Source organism: Odocoileus virginianus, chromosome 12, assembly GCF_023699985.2.
Source record: "Odocoileus virginianus isolate 20LAN1187 ecotype Illinois chromosome 12, Ovbor_1.2, whole genome shotgun sequence".
NCBI classification, from domain to species: domain Eukaryota; kingdom Metazoa; phylum Chordata; class Mammalia; order Artiodactyla; family Cervidae; genus Odocoileus; species Odocoileus virginianus.
In genome coordinates, this window is record NC_069685.1 from 27,541,697 (window position 1) to 27,559,888 (window position 18,192).

The following is an 18,192-nucleotide window of genomic DNA, read 5'->3' on the forward strand; positions in this document are numbered from 1 at the left end:
AGAGCTTACGTATCTGAAGCAAGGTCCTGTGTGTGGCACACAGCAGGCAGGCAGGCAGGCAGGACGAGGCGGCGGTCCTCACTATGTGTGGTGGGGGGGATTACCAGGTATGGGGCTGGGGGACTAGCATCAGGCGGGCTCATTAATTACCATTGAACCAGTAGAAGGGCATGCCCATCACCGCCCCTTTGATAACAACAGTCACTAGTTGGGGCCTAGGGCAAGTATTAATAGAGAGGAAGGTTAGTCACTTGCGCAGGGTACCAGTGAAGGAGGCAGGGGATGTACAGAGAGCAAGAGAACAAACATCTTGAGTGGCCTGACCTTATACTCCATCCCTTCATACCCTGCACGAACCTTACAATCTTGGTCTGCCAACCCATCAGGGCTGATTCCATTCCGGAGGCTCTAAAGTAAGTCCATTTCCTTGCCTCTTCCGGCTTTGAGAGGCCACCCACAGCTCTTGGCTCATGGTTCTCTGTCTTCCAATGCTGCATCTCCCTGACTATTCTTCACATTTCCTCTGACTCTCCTCTTCTGCCTCCTTCTGTCACTTTTAAGGACTCATGAATACTGATATTTTTTAATAAACTCTGGGAGTTGGTGATGGACAGGGAGGCCTGGAGTGCTACAGTCCATGGGGTCACAAAGAGTCGGACACGACTGAGCGACTGAACTGAACTGAACTGATGATTACCCTGAAGCTGCTCTGGTAATCCAGGATAATCTTCCCATCTCAAGCTTCTTTATATGTGATTCAATCTTCAGAATCCCATGTAAGGTAAACATTTTCACAGGTTCCAAGAACTAAGATGTAGGCATCTTTGGGGGCCCATTATGATGCCTACTATACTTTTCATCTGAAATATGAAAGATGTCTCCATTTGGGTTCCCCCAAAAGCAGACCCTAAGGCAAGGATTTGAGTATAAATCCAAGGAAGCCAAGTAAAGGGGTGAGGAAGTCATGCAGTAAGGGAGGAAAGCAAACAAGTGAGTTAATGAGCAAGATTTCAGTACAGGCAACAGACTGAATTCCTCCAAGGACTCTGTAGGACACATCTCAGAAGAGTCCCACCAAAGGGCAAGAAACAGGCATTTATGCACCAATTCTTTATCAGTTAGGAGGCAGATGAACTCCCTGGCACTTCTTGCCTCCCTGACTGTGGAAGCTAGAGAATGACCTTGGCAGAGACACACAAGAGGCTGTAAACCTGCTCCATTTGAGGGGTCTCCAGAGTGGGCCAAGGGGCTAACAGTATCTGAATCAAGGGTTTGGTTTTTGAGGGAAGAGTGGCATTATGTATCAAAAGTCTAGATGCTCATATTCTTTGACATTGCAATTCCACCTCCAGATAATTTATGTAAGGGCATAACTGGACACATATGCAATGATTATTTATAATATTCTAAAGAACTGGAAATGATTTAAGTTTTCATTAGTAAAAGATTGGTTAAATAAATTATGGTGTCTTCTATAAGTATAATGATGTCAGTAGACATTTATTGATAGAGAAGCCATTTCCTAATGTACTTCTGAGTCAAAAAAGGCAGGTTACAAATAGCAAATGTGTTGTAAGTCCATTTATGTAAAATTATGCATGTATAATATATGTGTGAGTATATGGCATACCAAGATTGCTCAAAAAATGTTCATCAAACTCTTAACAGTAGATATCTCTAGGAAGCAGAATTTTTCGTCTTTCTGGGACTTCTCTGGTGGTTCAGTGGTTAAAACTCCATGCTTCCACTGAAGGGGATGTGGGTTTGATCCTTGGTGAGGGAACCAAGATCCCACATGCCACATGGTGAGCCAAAAAACTTAAAAATTTTTTTTTAATTTTTTCATCTCATATTTTCTCCTTCATATTTCTATATATTATGAAATATTTTATAGTAAACAATATATTATTACAATCAACCTATTACAAAGATATTTTCCCTTAAGAAAAAAATTCAAGTTGCCCTAAAAGTTTTAGGTCTAATATGATATTGTTCTATGTGCTTATATATACTTCTCCATTTAAAAACTGCATGAGGCTAGTGACCATGCATTACACAGAATAAGTGTAAATGAAAGTATTAGTCACTTAGTCATGCCCAACTCTTTGTAGCACCATGGACTGTAGCCCACCAGCTCCTCTGCCCATGGAATTTTCCAGGCAAGAATACTGGAGTGGGGAGCCATTCCCTTCTCCAGGGGCTCTGCCTGACCCAGGAATTGAACCAAGAGTCTCCCACATTACAGGCAAATTCTTTACCATCTGAGCCACCCAGGAAGCCACCATTACACAGAATACTTAGGGCATTATTTGAATATGTGCACGTGAGTGCTAAGTTGCTTCAGTCATGTCCAACCCTTTGCGACCCTATGGACCATTCTTCTGTCCATGGGGTTCTCCAGGCAAGAATACTGGAGTAGGTTGCTATGTCCTCCTACAGGGGATCTTCCCGACAGCAGGTGCTTAATAAATATTTATTCTTTAATTTATTTTCATAAGTATGAAATTCAGTAAAACAACAAACTGAACAACTTGGGTCACAGTGAAATTTTCAAAATGCGTGGAGATGACTTTCCAGTGAGTTTATGGCCTTATCAGGCAGGGGCCTGCAGCTGCAGGCAAGGGCAGGCCTATCCTGCCTGGACACACCCACACCATCCCAGAGATACTATTGAGCCCCACTCCCCTTAGGTAGAAGTGAAAACAAAACTAATGTGAGTATAGCCCTGCAGTTGTTACAGCACAAATAAGACAAGTGGAATTTGTGTCAGTCTGCAAGAAATTAATTAGCAGTTTGTCCTCTAAACCCTAGGCCTTCCTCAGAAACAACACTGCCTTCTGGTTACGCGTTATGCAGAGTTGACTGCAAGTACAGAGAAAAAACAAGTGAGCAATCAAGCCACAGTGTGCCCAAAAAGTCCAATCCCTGGTCAAGAAAATAAGACCCCACATGGCACGTGGTGGCAAAATATATATTTACTTTTTGAGTACCACATCATTTCTTTGAATTATCCTTGCACAGAGACTGAGCCCTATGGAATTTCAATTATGTCTGGGTTATAATAGGTTACAGAAAAGATCCTTATATCCTAGAGGATCCTTAAAGATACCCTAGCCCAAGCTCTCACTTCAAAGGTGACAAAATGAAACTGGAAAGCTTTCATTGCCACACAGTAGTAAAGCTGAGAACACAGCAGTGATACTGAGAACTATGGAGATCAGATCTTAAGTTTTCCCAAATCTACCAATCCACCCCCATTTAACACTCTTCCTGCTATTGTTTATACAAAGAAACAATTTGAGGATAAACATGATTAGAACTGTAGTTATTATGCTCATGGCTCAATTGAGTTTTTCTAGCCTTTAGAACAAATCAGTTAGACTGGCATCAATCCAATCAGTTGTACAGCACTGCCTAGCTAACAAGCCTAGCCATGGAGATTCAGACTTTCTGGCCCAAGCCTGGAGAATAATCACTCCTCACAATGGCAATGTTGCCCTCATCTCCTTTTGAAGAGCAAGAGAAAAATACAATAGTTGCCACTGATTTGTGCTCTTATCTATGCACCCACTCGGGCAGGTGAGTCAGAGCCCTCTGACATTGGAATTTGGAAAATTCCATTTTTAGACAGGAATTTTAAAACTACTAATTGCCACTAATGTAAATAACACCCATCTGTGAATCACATCAGAAATTTACAAAGTTAATTATGGGACTGCATCTCTGATGCTCTCCCAGGATGGCTCTGGCACCTGCTATGTGCTAGGCGCTGGTCTAGACATTTTACATATGGCATCTCTTTAATACTGACAATAATCCTATTACATGGGTATTAATCACCCCGTTTTGCAAATAAAAAAACTGAAAACACAATGGAAGCAGGACCAAACAAGTAAGAGACAAAATCTGATTTCAATACAATATCATTCAATACAATACAAAGCTCAAGAAGGGTAGACTTCATGATGTTTTAAGGCTAAACCAAAAGAGTCACCCCCATGCCTGTCAGTCTGTCATTAGCTCCATTCATTTGTGACTTAAATGTCCTTAATAGTCACCTATAAAATTTAAAATAACCTGTACACTGATCAGAGTAGACAACTGTATGCTACAAAAAAAAAAAAAAAAAATGGAATCTCAGTGGCCTGACACAATAAAAGTCATTTCTTGCTCATGCAAAATCTGATGCAAATGTCTGGAGTACTTTAAGGGGATCAGCAATGAGACAAGGAGAGCATGGAAGATGGACAGTGCAGGATGTTTTACATTCACAGATGCAGATCACTCAGGCCTACAAGTGAAAGTGAAAGTCACTCAGTCATGTGCGACTCTTTGCAACCCCATGGGCTATATACAGTCCATGGAATTCTCCAGGCCAGAATACTGGAGTGGGTAGCCCCATTCCCTTCTCCAGAGGGAATCTTTCTAACCCAGGGGTTGAACCCAGGTCTCCCACATTGCAGGCGGATTCTTTACCAGCTGAGCCATAGGGAAAGACCCTACAAGTGAAGTACTTCATTTCCACTCACATTCTGTTGTACAGAATCAGTTACATGGCCAACCTAATTGCACAGACAGCTGGGAAATATAGGAAAGGAAAGCAGTGAATGATCACTATAATCTCTAGCACACTCCTAAAGAATTATGGCTTTGCTTCCTATCTATCAATACATCAGTTAAAAGTTAGTTAACAACAATAGACACAAGTAGTATGTAAGGAATCTCTTCTTCGGGACAGAATTAGAAATGAAGAGATAGAAAAAAAGAACGACAGAGAAAAATGTACGTACTTGACAGTTTTCTTGGGTTTTGCCCAACTTGAAAAATCAGTCTATTAAACCCGACTGTGGGGGTGGGGGAGGGGGGTGGGAAAAAAAAACCACTGTGTCTCCAGCTCACTGCTCAGACTTTCAAGGGCTTTGGCTGTGTGATGACTTAGACCTTACATCTTGCAAGTGTAAGTCCTCTCAAAAATATCAGAACTAAATCTGTTTGCTTCAAAGGGGCATGTAGGTATTTGGGGCATTAAAACTAAATAAATATTTTCCTGATAAGTTGACTGTAACAGATATCAATAAATTGACTTTTTTTTTTTCATTTATTTCTACCATAAAATTCAATGACAACTAAACAATTGACACCCTCTACCCCCAAAAAAAAACAATAAATCAAATTTAAGACTGCATAAAATTTTTAAATCATATATTTAAAGGAAAATTATGATTTATCAAAATATTAATAATAGCTATTTGTGCATGATCCAATTATTCTAGAAACCTGAATTGAAACCCTCCTTTTCACTCAGTCTAATCACCAACTGCCTTTGATTTTATCTGTAAAATATCTCTCAAGTTCATAATCTTGTCTTAATCCTTCCATCCCCATTGTGGCTGTCTCAAACCTTCTCACCTGGATAATCACACTACTTGCTAGATGATCTTCCTGCATTTAGTGTTGCCCACTCCCTCAATCCTACTTTGAGAAAGAGCGAGCTTGAAACTACAAGGTAGAAGGCACATGCTGATTCCAAAGGTTCCCCCCTGGAAATTCTGATTCAATTCAGTGCAATTCAGGCCTCTGAATTTTTTTTTTAAAAATTGCAGAAGATGGTAGCATTGTGGTCCTAGGAGAAATGCTGCTCCACACAAAATCTCAGCAAGAATTCCAAATCTCAATTGCCAGTTCTATGTTCAAAGCAACTGAACAGCGCATCACTACAAGGCGGATAAATTTCACGCCCTTTATCATGGAATATAAAGCCTCCAAGACCTTGAATATCTTTCTGGGCTCATATTTCACAGTTCCTCCTCAAACTTTACACTTTCAGAACCACTAATGCCAAATTATTTGTAATTCCTGATCACACTGTATCGTTTCATGCCTCCACATCAGCCCATGTTCTTGCTACTCAGAATTTCCTTGCACGTTGCTTTTTTGTTAAACCAGAATTTACCTTCAAAACTGAGCTATAGTCTATCTCCTTTGTTAATCTTCTCTAACAGGTCACCATTACTTTGTCAGTGTTAATGTCAGTTACTTTGTCAGTTCCTTCTACCGTCTGCTCCTGACCTCTGTACGACTTCTATGACTGCGCATTTTGTTTACATTCCTCTCACTCCCTGCCTTCTCATCATCCTCTCTCCCTGCTTCATCTCTGTGCCTGACACATAGAAGGCACTAAATAAACATTGCTGAATGATCAGTAAACAGAAAAGTTGAGCTCCTTTGGAGATAGAAACAAATGAAGCTTCCTCTTTGGGCTGTCTGGCTCATTAAGTTAAATAGTTCAGTTTATAGCATTTTCTTTATCCTACATTATTCAAATTAATTCTACACTTTTGGAAAGCCTACTATGCATGTCTTTGTACAATAGAGCTTCCTAAAATTCTATGTTTACACACTAGAAACTATGAGATATAGTTTGCCTTTCTTTATCTTTTATTCTCTATTGGTCTTTCATTAATTTTCTTATTTTTACTAATGGTTTCTATACCACTTAGGTGAGCTATTAGAAGCTTGAAGACCTATCTTTTGAGAAGTTTAAATTGCTATTAACTGTTTTTCCCTAAACAAAGCTGAAATTTCTTTCCAAATAATGTAACAAGTAGTGTTAAAATATTTTCACACATTTGTGTTTCTATCTAATAGTTTCTTCGGAAAAGTGCATGACAAAGTTAATAGCAACCTAATATAATACTTAACCCACATCCTTAAGCAATTAATAAGTTGTGCCATTTTTTTTCTTTAATTTCATGATCTAACTTATCCTGAGGAATACTGTTGATTAATAGAAAGAATGGACCATTTTCTTTCTATATTTATCTCTAGATCTCGGTACTTAACTCAAAGACCTCTGGGACTCTTAAAGAAACATATAACATTTGAAAATGGGACAATACATATGGTAGCCTTGATCACCACTAAATAACCTCTTTTATACATTTCTTCAAAAGTTTAGATCAGAATTTTAATCCTGCATGTAACAATGTATTTAAACATTGCTCTTTTATACAACTCCTTGGATAGTTTATTGTGTAAACTTGTCTCTTAAAAGAGAAAATGTTAAAAAAAAGAAAAGAAAACTCTCAAACTTGTCAACATTCTAAAATAATTTTCTAACAGAGGAAAACACTGCTTCTTTTCAGCAAAAGAGTGAAATTACTACTAATGTACTCTTTCTGACATCAAAATAGTAAGAATGATTACTTATCCTATATTTGTTGCAATAGACTTATCTGGATGTGGCAAAGTAGCACCAAAAATAGTCCTTGCTTTTAGCCATAAACCTGCAAATTTTCCCTACAAAGATGAAAACTGTTCAGAGCAATCAATAGCAACACTCCAAGTGTGACACTCTTGGGCATCTAAACAACACAGTGCTGACTAGACAAAGAGCCCTGTTATCAGTAGCATTAACCACAAAATCACACAAAGCACCCCACTCATTCTTCCCAAGGGACAAGTGTCCTTAATTCTGCAATGGACCAAAACTCAAAGCTGTCCCAGAAAATATACAATGAAGGGTTTCAAATATGCCCCATGGAAGGATAAGAATTTATAACAAAGTTTAAAACCATTTGTAAGGTGGCTGTATTTTTAAAGAATAACAAGTGTTGATGAGAATATGGTGAAATCGGAACTCTCATACATTGCTGGTAGGAATATAAAATGGCGACACTTCTTGGCAGTTCACCAGATGTAAGTCAGACATAGAATTACCATATGATTCAGCAATTTTACTCCTAGGTATATACCCAAAAGTATCAAAAATAAAGACTCAAACAGAGATTTATACACAAATGTTTATGGCAGCACTATTCACACCAAAGGGTGGGAAAAACACAGATGTCCATCAATAAATAAATGAATAAACAAAATGTAGTATATATACATAATAAAATATTATTCAGCCTTAAAAAGGAATGGACTACTGATAAATGCTACAAAATTGATGAACCTGGAAGATATTATGTTAATAAAAGAAGAAAATTATAAAAGGCAACATATTGTATGATTCCATTTATATGAAATATCTAGAGTAGGCAGAAAACAGATTAGTTGCTAGGGGCTGTGGGAAGAGTAGAATGGGAGTGACTGCTTAACGTCTCCCATTTGCTTTAGGAATGATGAAAACATCTAAAGCTAGATAGTGGTGATAGTTTCATGACACTGTGAGTGTCCTAAATGTCACTGAATCATACACTTAAAAATGGTTAAAATGAGACTTTTATATTATATTAATTTTACAATGAAATAATCATTTGGCAACTAAATAATTTTAAAAATGTAGTACAGTTCTAAGATAGTCCACAGTAATAATACTTTAAAAGTACACTTACCAATACAACTATTTGCAAATTTCTTGAATTATTAAATGTCAGCCTTAACTTAAATTTAAACAAAGTTGCCATTACAATAGAATTTCAAGAAATCCTGAAAACAGATGATATTTGGTGAACTGTATTGAATTAAAAAGTAGCAATGCTATAAAGTCAAATAATATAAATCCCAAATCCATAACGTTTTTGGTAATGTAAAATGATTACAGATATCTATGATTAAATGCCCAAAAGACCACAGATTCCCAAAAGTCTGAGAAGAACTAAAGTTCTGTTTTGAAAATGATGAAATGGTTACCATCACAAAGAATCATTGGCCTCCATCATTACTCAGTATTATGTATATATTGATGGTTTTATCAACAGAATTTATGTTGAATGCTTACTGTGTGTCACACACTGTTCCAGGTATTGGACATACAAAATTTACTAAGGAAAGGTTCTTTCCCTGAAGGATCTTATGAATAAAATGAAAACCATGCATGTTTCACATCCTGCAATTTTACATATGTCAATATCATCACCCAGAACAGTAAAGGGATGAATAATCAACAGTAAGTGGAAACAAAGAATTTACTGCAATTATCTTCCTAAGTGGTTTTTAAAGCAACCGATATGCATGCACACACCAGTAAATCAGTATCATTATGTTGTCATCCATATAACTGCTGAGAAACATCATGCTGGATATTTGAGTTGGTAATCACATTCTCCTGAATTCCTAAGCTCTGTTTTATTCATGCTCTGTCTCCTCAATCAATCAGAAAAGTGGGTAAATGTTAGGTTGTTATCATTTGAGGAAATAAATTTTTAATGCACAGAACCCTGTACTAGGCACTATGGATTACTCAGAGTACACTTACCTTTGTGTAATCTGTCATCTGACTGGATAGGCAAAATGTCCATCAGAACTATTTAAAGAGCAATTATTGAGTGACATAAGATGTAAACAAGGTCAATATAATATAAATCAAGCTTCCAAGTGCTGTGAGAATGTGAAGAATGAAAGACTCACACCAGAGCATTTACCTGATACTTATGCCCTTCTGATACAACACAGGCTATGTTTTACCTGTTCCCTTAAAATAAATAAAAAATACAACACTAACCCTTTCCTATTTTCTCCATGTCACGTGCAGGGGTTTGGAGGAGGAAATTTAGGACTTACTATGCTGCTAGGCACTTTGGTGGGCATTTTCACATTTAACCTCACAAAACCCCAGGCAAGTTCATCATCATCATTATTTCCATTTAACATGTGCCCAAGATCACACAGCAACCAACTATGACAGTTGAGGAGGAGTCACTGAACTCAAGTTTGATTTCAAAGACTATTTTTTCCACACTATTTTACTCCATGATTCCACACTCCTGAGACCATACTCTAGAGTTGTTGCCCTAAAGAAATGACTCTTTTTCAGAGATGCTTCTCGGAATTACCCCCAAGGGCTTTTTCAAAATATACATACTGAGTATCATACCCCAGATACAGAGCCAAACGCAGTTATTTATCAGTCAAGAACTCTAGTGCTGAAGCCTGGGCGTCAGTTGAGTTCAGTCCCTCTGTCATGTCCACCTCTTTGTGACCCCATGGACTGCAGCATGCCAGGCTTCCATGTCCATCACCAACACTCAGAGCCTGCTCAAACTCATGTCTGTTAAGTAGGTGATGCCATCCAACTATCTCATCCTCTGTCATCCCCTTCTCTTCCTGCCTTCAATCTGTCCCAGCATCAGGGTCCTTTCTAATGAGTCGGCTTTTTTAATCAGGTGGCCAAAGTATTGGAGCTTCAGCTTCAGCATCAGTCCTTCCAGTGAACATCCCAGGATTGATTTCCTTTAGGATTGACTGGTTTGATATCCTTGCAGTCCAAGGGACTCTCAAGAGTCTTCTCCAACACAGTTCAAAAAGCCTCAGTTCTTTGGCACTCAGCCTCCTTTATGGTCCAACTCTCACATCCATACATGACTACTGGAAAAATCATAGCTCTGACTATGACTAGACTATGACTAGACAGACCTTTGTTGGCAAAGTAATGTCTCAGTCTTTTTTAATATGCTGTCTAGGTTGGTCCTAGCTTTTCTTGCAAGGAGCAAACATCTTTTAATTTCATGGCTGTAGTCACCATCTGCAATGATTTTGGAGCCCAAAAAAAGAAAGTCTGTCATGGTTTCCATTGTTTCCCCATCTATTTGCCATGAAGTGATGGGACCAGATGACATGATCTTTGTTTTTTTAATATCGAGTTTTAAGCCAACTTTTTCACTCTCCTCTTTCACTTTCAGCAACTAAAGAGGATTTTTAGTTCCTCTTCACTTTCTGCCATAAGGGTGGTGTCATCTACATATCTGAGGTTATTGCTATTTCTCCCAGAAGTCTTGATTCCAGCTTGTGCTTCATCCAATCCAGTATTTCACATGATGTACTCTGCACATAAGTTAAATAAGCAAGGTGACACTATACAGCCTTGACGTACTCCTTTCTCAATTAGGAACCAGTCTGTTGTTCCATGTTCAGTTCTAACTTTTGTTTCTTGACCTGCATACAGATTTGTCAGGAGGCCAGTGAGGTGGTCTGGTAATCCCATCTCTTTAAGAATTTTCCACAGTTTGTTGTGATCCACACAAAGGCTTTGGCATAGTCAATAAAGCAGAAGTAGATGTTTTTCTGGGACTCTTTTGCTTTTTCTATGATCCAGCAGATGTTGGCAATTTGATCTGGTTCCTCTGACTTTTCTAAATCCACCTTGAACATCTGGAAGTTCTTGGTTCATGTACTATTGAAGCCTCAGTTGGAGAATTTTGAGCATTACTTTGCTAGTGTGTGAGATGAATGCAATTGTGTAGTAGTTTGAACATTCTTTGACATTGCTTTTCTCTGGGATTGGAATGAAAGCTGACCTTTTACAGTCATGTGGCCACTGCTGAGTTTTCCAAATTTGTTGGCCTATTGAGTGCAGCACTTTCACAGCATCATCTTTTAGGATTTGAAATAGCTCAACTGGAATTCCATCACCTCCACTAGCTTTGTTCGTAGTGATGCTTCCTAAGGCCCACTTGACTTCGCATTCCAGTATGTCTGGCTCTAGGTTAAGTGATCACACCATCATGGTTATCTGGGTCATTAAGGCAAAAAGATATGACATTGAAAGATGAACTTCCCAGGTTGGTAGGTGCCCAATATGCTACTGGAAAAGAGTGGAGAAATAACTCCAGAAAGAATGAAGAGATGGAGCCAAAATGAAAACAACGCCCAGTTGTGGATGTGACTAGTATTGGAAGTAAAGTCCGATGCTGTAAAGAACAATATTGCATAGGAACCTGGAATGTTAGGTCTATGCATCAAGGTAAATTGGAAGTGGTCAAACAGGAGATGGCAAGAGTGAACATCAACATTTTAGGAATCAGTGAACTAAAATGGACCAGAATGGGTGAATTTTATTCAGATAACCATTATATCTACTACTGTGGGCAAGAATCCTTTAGAAGAAATGGAGTAGCCCTCACAGTCAACAAAAGAGTCTGAAATGCAGTACTTGGGTGCAATGTCAAAAATGACAGAATGTTCTCTGTTCTTTTCCAAGGCAAGTCTGGGCATATATCTCTCTAAAATTCTACAGAGTAATTTTATGCACCCATCTAATTAAGAAGGCTGCCTTCAAATACACTGCCAGGGCAAAACCCTGACTATACAATCTTTCAAAAAATTATTACACACACCTTCTTCTCAGGAAGGAGTAATCTTTTATGATCCTTTTATTTCTGCAGTATCAGCTGTAACTTCTTTCATTTCTGACTTTATACTTGAATCTGCTCTTGATGAGGCAAGCTAAATGTTTTTTAATTTTGTTTATCTTTTCACAGAATCTTGGTTTCACTCATCTTTCCTATTGCCTTTTTAGGCTCTGTTTCATTTGTTTATGCTCTCATCTTTGTTACTTCCTTCCTTCTACTAATTTTGGGCTTCATTTGTTCTTATTTTCCTAGTTTCTTGAAGTATAGTTATGTTGTCTATTTAAGATTTTTCTTGTTTCTTGAAGTAGGGACTTACCATTATAAACTTCCCTGTTAGAACTGTTTTTGCTGTCTCCCCTAATTTTTGGCATGTTGTATTTACATTTTTTGTTTGTATCAAGATATATTTTTTCTTAATTTTGCCTTTTATTTGTTTGTTGATTCACTAGTTGTTCAGATGCATGCTATTTAATCCCAAAATATCTTTTTTAATTTTTCAGATTTCTTCTTATAATTGATTTCTAGCTTCAAACCATTGTGGTTGGGAAAGACTTGATATGATTGAAATCTTCTTCAATTTATTAAGTATTAACTTGTGACCTAATATATGATTTAGCCTAAAGAACGTTCCATGTGCAGTTGAGAAGATTGTAGATTCCAGTGTTCTTGGGTGGAATGTCCTGTATATATCTGTTCAGTGTACCTGGTTTAATGTGTCATTTACAGCTTTGATAGTTCCTTACTGATTTTCTGTCAGGATGACCTATCCATTGGCATAAGCGGGGCTTTACAGTCCCCTATTATTACTATATTGCTATTTTTCCCTTCAAGTCTGTTAATATTTTTCTTTATATATTTAGGTGTTTCTACATTGGGTGCATAAATATTTACAAATGTTATATCTTCCTGTTGCACTGACCCCTTTATCAATATGTAATGCCCTTCTGTGTCTCTTATTACAATCTTTGTGTTAAAGCCTACTTTGTTTGATATAAGTATAGCTATCCCAGCTTTCTTTGGGCTTCCATTTGCATGAACTATTTTTTTTCCATCTCTTTTCTTTTAATCTGTGATATCTTTATATCTGAAGTGAGCCTCTCATAGCAGCATAGAGATGGGTCTTGTTTTTAATCCACTCAGCCATTCTATGTCTTCTGATTGGAGAATTCAGTCTATTTACATTTAAAATAATTGTTGCAAGGAATGTACTTAATACCATTTCGTTCACTGCTTTCCGGCTGTTTGTAGCTCCTCTGTTCTCTTCTTCTTCTCTTTCTCTCTCCCTTTGTATTTTGACAACTTTCTTTAGTGGCATGCTTAGATGTCTTTCTCCCTACCTTTTGTGGATCTGCTATAGGTTTTTGCTTGGTGGTTACCACGAGGCTTACACATAACAACTTACAACAATCTAGTTTAAGTTGATACCAATTTAAGTTTGAATACATTCTAAAGCTCTGGAGTTTCACTTGCCCCCATGCATATATTTTGCTTTTCACGTCACATTTCACATCTTTTAAGACTCTTTCTTTTCTTAAAGTTAATAAATTTATTTTTATTTCGTCTGCACTGGGTCTTCATTGCTACACATGGGTGTTCTCTAGTTGCGGCAAGCAGGGACTACTGCCGAGCTGCAAAGTGCATGCTTCTCTTTGTGATGGCTTCTCTTGTTGTGGACTATGGGCTATAGGGTGCAAGGGCTTAAGCAGTTGCAGCATGTGGGCTCAAGAATTGTGGTTTGTGAGCTCAGCAGTTGTGGCCCGCAGGCTCAGTAGTTGCAGCACACAGGCTTAGCTGCCCCATGGCTTGTGGAATCTTCCCAGAGCAGGGACTGAACCCATGTCTCCTTCACTGGCAGGCAGATTTTAAAACACTGGACCACCAGGGAAGTCTAAGACTCCTTCTTAACAAGGGATCTGACACAGAAGACAGCAAAGGGAATCCCCAAACAGGTGATAATGGGTAACACCAGACAGACAGCTGTGTACCAGGCCAGGGAAAACTAAGTCTAGGTTGAAAGATCAGAAACCAAATTAGAAAGTTCCAGAAGAGACTGCTCCAAGAAGTTAACAGAATATCTGTTGTTTCTGGATATATTTAGAGGAGGTACTCTGCAAACCTGCAGAGTTTGAGGCTAAATTATATAAATTGAATACAGGCAAACTTTTCCTATATAGGCCAAGGAGTAAATGTTTCAGGTTTTTCAGGGGATGGAGTCTGGTATACTATTTAACTCTGCTATTGCAGGGTGAAAGCAGACATAAATAGTATGTAAACATATAGGTATGATTTTAGTGAAATTTTTACAAAAACAGGTAGTGAGTTGAATTTGGCAAATGAGGCACAATTTGCTGCCCCCTAATATAAGCACAGAAATGTAAAGTGATGTCATCTGAGGAGGCTTTACACAGCTGAGGAAAGAAGAGAAGAAAAGCAAGGGAGAAAGGGAAAGAAACACTGAACTGAATGCAGAGTTCCAGAGAATAACAAGGAAAGATTTTCTTAAAGGAACAATGCAAAGAAGTAGAGAAAAACAATAGCATAGGAAAGACTAGAGGTCTCTTCAAGAAAATTAGAGATATCAAGGGAACATTTCATGCAAGGATGGGCGTGATAAAGGACAGAAATGGTAAGGACCTAACAGGAGCAGAAGAGATTAAAAAGAGGCAGCAAGAATACACAGAACTAAACAAAAAAGGTCTTAATGACCCAGGTAACCACAGTGGTGTCATCACTCACCTACAGTCTGACATCTTAAGAGTTTGAAGTCAAGTAGGCCTTAGGAAGCATTATTACAAACAAGGCTAGTGTAGGTGATGGAATTCCAGCTGAGCTATCTAAAATCCTATATGATGATCCTGTTAAAATGCAACACTCAATATGTCAACAAATTTGGAAAACTCGGCAATGGCCACAGGTCTTTCATTCCAACGAAAAAGATCTTTCATTCCCATCCCAAGGAAGGTCAATGCCAAAGAATGTACAAACTACCACACAATTGCCCTCAGTTTGCATGCTAGCAAGGTTATACTCATTGGAAGGACTGATGCTGAAACTGAAGCTCAAATACCTTGGCCACATGATGCAAAGAGCCAACTCACTGTTAAAGACCCTGATGCTGGGAAAGATTGAGGGCTGGAGAAGAAGGGAGCAACAGAGGATGAGATGGTTGGGTGGCATCATTGACTCAATGGACATGAGTTTGAGCAAACTCCAGGAGATAGTGAAGAACAGGGAAGCCTGGCATGCTGCAGTCCATGGGGTTGCAAAGAGTCAGACAAGACTGAACAACTGAACAGAAACAACAAGGTTATGCTCAAAATCCTTCAAGCTAGGCTTCAACATTCAATTTGAATCGAGAAATTCCAGCTGTACAAGCTGGGCTTAGAAAAGGGAGAGGAACCAGAAATGAAATGGCCAATATCTGTTGGATATTAGAGAAAGCAAGGGAATTCCAGAAAAATATCCACTTCTGCTTCACTGACTATGCTAAAGGCTGACTGTGTGGATCAACAAACTAGAAAATTCTTAAAGAGGTGGGAATGTCAGACCATCTTACCTGTCTCCTGAGAAACTTCTATGTGGGTCAAGAAGCAACAGTTAGAACCTTACATGGAACAACTGACTGCTTAAAAATGGGGAAAGGGGTATGACAAGGTTGTATGTTGTCACCCTGTTTATTTAACTTATACGCAGAGTACATCATGCAAAATGCTTGGATGAATCACAAGCTGTAATCAAGATTGCCAGGAGAAATATCAACAACCTCAGATAGGCAGATGATACGCTCTAATGGCAGAAAATGAAGAGGAACTAAAGAGCCTCTTGATGAGAGTGAAAAAGGAGACTGAAAGAGCTGGCTTAAAACTCAACATTCAAAACACGAAGATCATGGCATCCAGTCCCATCACTTCATGGCAAATAGATGGAGAAAAAGTGCAAGCAGTGACAGATTTTATTTTCTTGGGCTCCAAAATCACTGTGGATGGTGACTGTAGCCATGAATTAAAAGATGCTTGTTTCCTGGAAGAAAAGTTATGACAAACCTAGACAGAGTATCAAAAGCAGAGACATCACTTTGCCAACAAAGGTCCATCAAGTCAAAGCTGTGGTTTTTCCAGCAGTCATGTACAAATGTGAGAGATGTACCATAAAGAAGGCTGAGTGCTGAAGAACTGATGACCTCGAATTGTAGTGCTGGAGAAGACTCTTGAGAGTCCCTTGGACAGCAAGGAGATCAAATCAGTCAATCCTAAAGAAAATCAATCCTGAATATTCATTGGAAGGATTGGAAGAATCACAAGCTGTAATCAAGACTGCCAGGAGAAATATCAACAATCTCAGATAGGCAGATGATACACTCTAATGGCAGAAAACGAAGAGGAACTAAACAGCCTCTTGATGAGGGTGAACCTCCAATACTTTGGCCACTGATGCGAAGAGCCAACTCATTGGAAAAGACCCTGAGGCTGGAAAAGATTGAAGGCAACAGGAGAAGAGGGCAGCAGAGGATGAGATGTTAGACAGCATCACCGACTCAGTGGACATGAATCTGAGCAAACTCCAGTACATTGTGAAGGACAGGGAAGCCTGGCATGCTGCAGTCCATAGGGTCGCAAAGAGTCAGACACAACTTAGCAACTAAACAACAGCAGCAATGTATGCACAGAAAAAACTCAATGAATTTGTAAACATGGAAATTACTAATTCCCAAAAAAACCCACAAAAAGCTGTATAGAGAAGTAAATGTTTTCATGACTCAGATAAATGTGAATAATATTTACATAATCATAATTATAGGGCTTCCCAGGTGGCACTAGTGGTAAACAATCCACGTTTCAAACACAGGAGATGCAGGTTTGATCCCTGGGTCAGGAAGATCCCCTAGAGAAGGAAATGGCAACCCCCTCCAGTACTTTGCCTAGAGAATTCCATGGACAGAGGAGTCTGGCAAGCTACAATCCATAAGGTCCTCAAAGAGTTGGATACGTCAAGCCACTGTTGTCCAGAATTTTTAAGTTGCTACTCAAAATATTTTATGGGACTTACCCACACGGGGGACTACAAGAAAAGAGGGGCTGCTACCAAAATCAGGCTCTAGGGACTTCCTTGGTGGTCCAGTGGTGGAGCGTTCACTTGCCAATGCAGTTGGACATAAATTCAACCCCTGGTCTGGGAGGATGCCACATGCCTCAGGGCAACTAAGCCTGTGCACCACAACCGCCGAGCCCACACTAGAGCCTACACTGAAACTCCTGAGTCTGCAGGCGGCCACTACTGAAGCCCACGCATCTACAGCCTGTTCTCCACAAGAGAAGTCACTGAAATGAGAAGCCTACACACCACAACTAGAATAGCCCCTGCTCACTACAACTAGAAAAAACCCACACACGACAACAAAGACCCAGAACAGCCAAAAATACAAATAAACAAAATTTTTTTAAATTATTTAAGGAAAAGACAGACTCTGTAACGTCTCTCTCATCAACACAATAGGACAAAAAGATCTGATCCCTCAGAAAGAATTTATCTGCTAAGAAAGATACAGACATATATATATATGTATATACACATAGATACAGACATATAAATATAAAAAGTCCAGTAGAAAGAGAACCATAGTGTTGCACATCCACTCCCAGTTTTGACTGAAATCTTCACAGAGAGGCAAACATCCCACAGATATCAGTTGATTAAGACTCAGTGCTAAAGACTGGACTATGAGCAAATGCACAGACTGGAATCAGTAATAAAAGACTCACAGTCTTTTATTCCCCAGGCCACATGGAGCAAGAACAGGAACCGAACCTAACCTAAACTCTTCTCGAAGTTACTCAACTTGCATTCTCATCAGCTTCTCAGGGATTTCAGAACCCTTGGAGAGCTTATGCAATTGTCTTTTAGCAATCTAAGATCAGTTGGGCCACCAATTACTTTCAACATCTACATAAAACTTCAAAGTAAGGAAATCTTCTAGACGTTGCTATTTTGAAATATGTAGTGACATATTAATAGTATCTTAAAACATTAACCTTTATGGCTCTATTTTTCTGAATTTCCTTGGCTTCTATCTTCAATCTCAGGAACCCACATGACCATACAGAGAATTAGGACAGTTACA

At 38.9% G+C, this 18,192-nt stretch overlaps 1 long non-coding RNA gene across 1 annotated transcript in view; it reads right to left on the bottom strand.

Moving 5' to 3' along the window:
• The window catches only part of LOC110146226 (uncharacterized), a 105,012-nt gene that overhangs the window by 72,126 nt on the left and 14,694 nt on the right, over window positions 1-18,192 (bottom strand). The gene's annotated exons all lie outside the window — the stretch shown is intronic.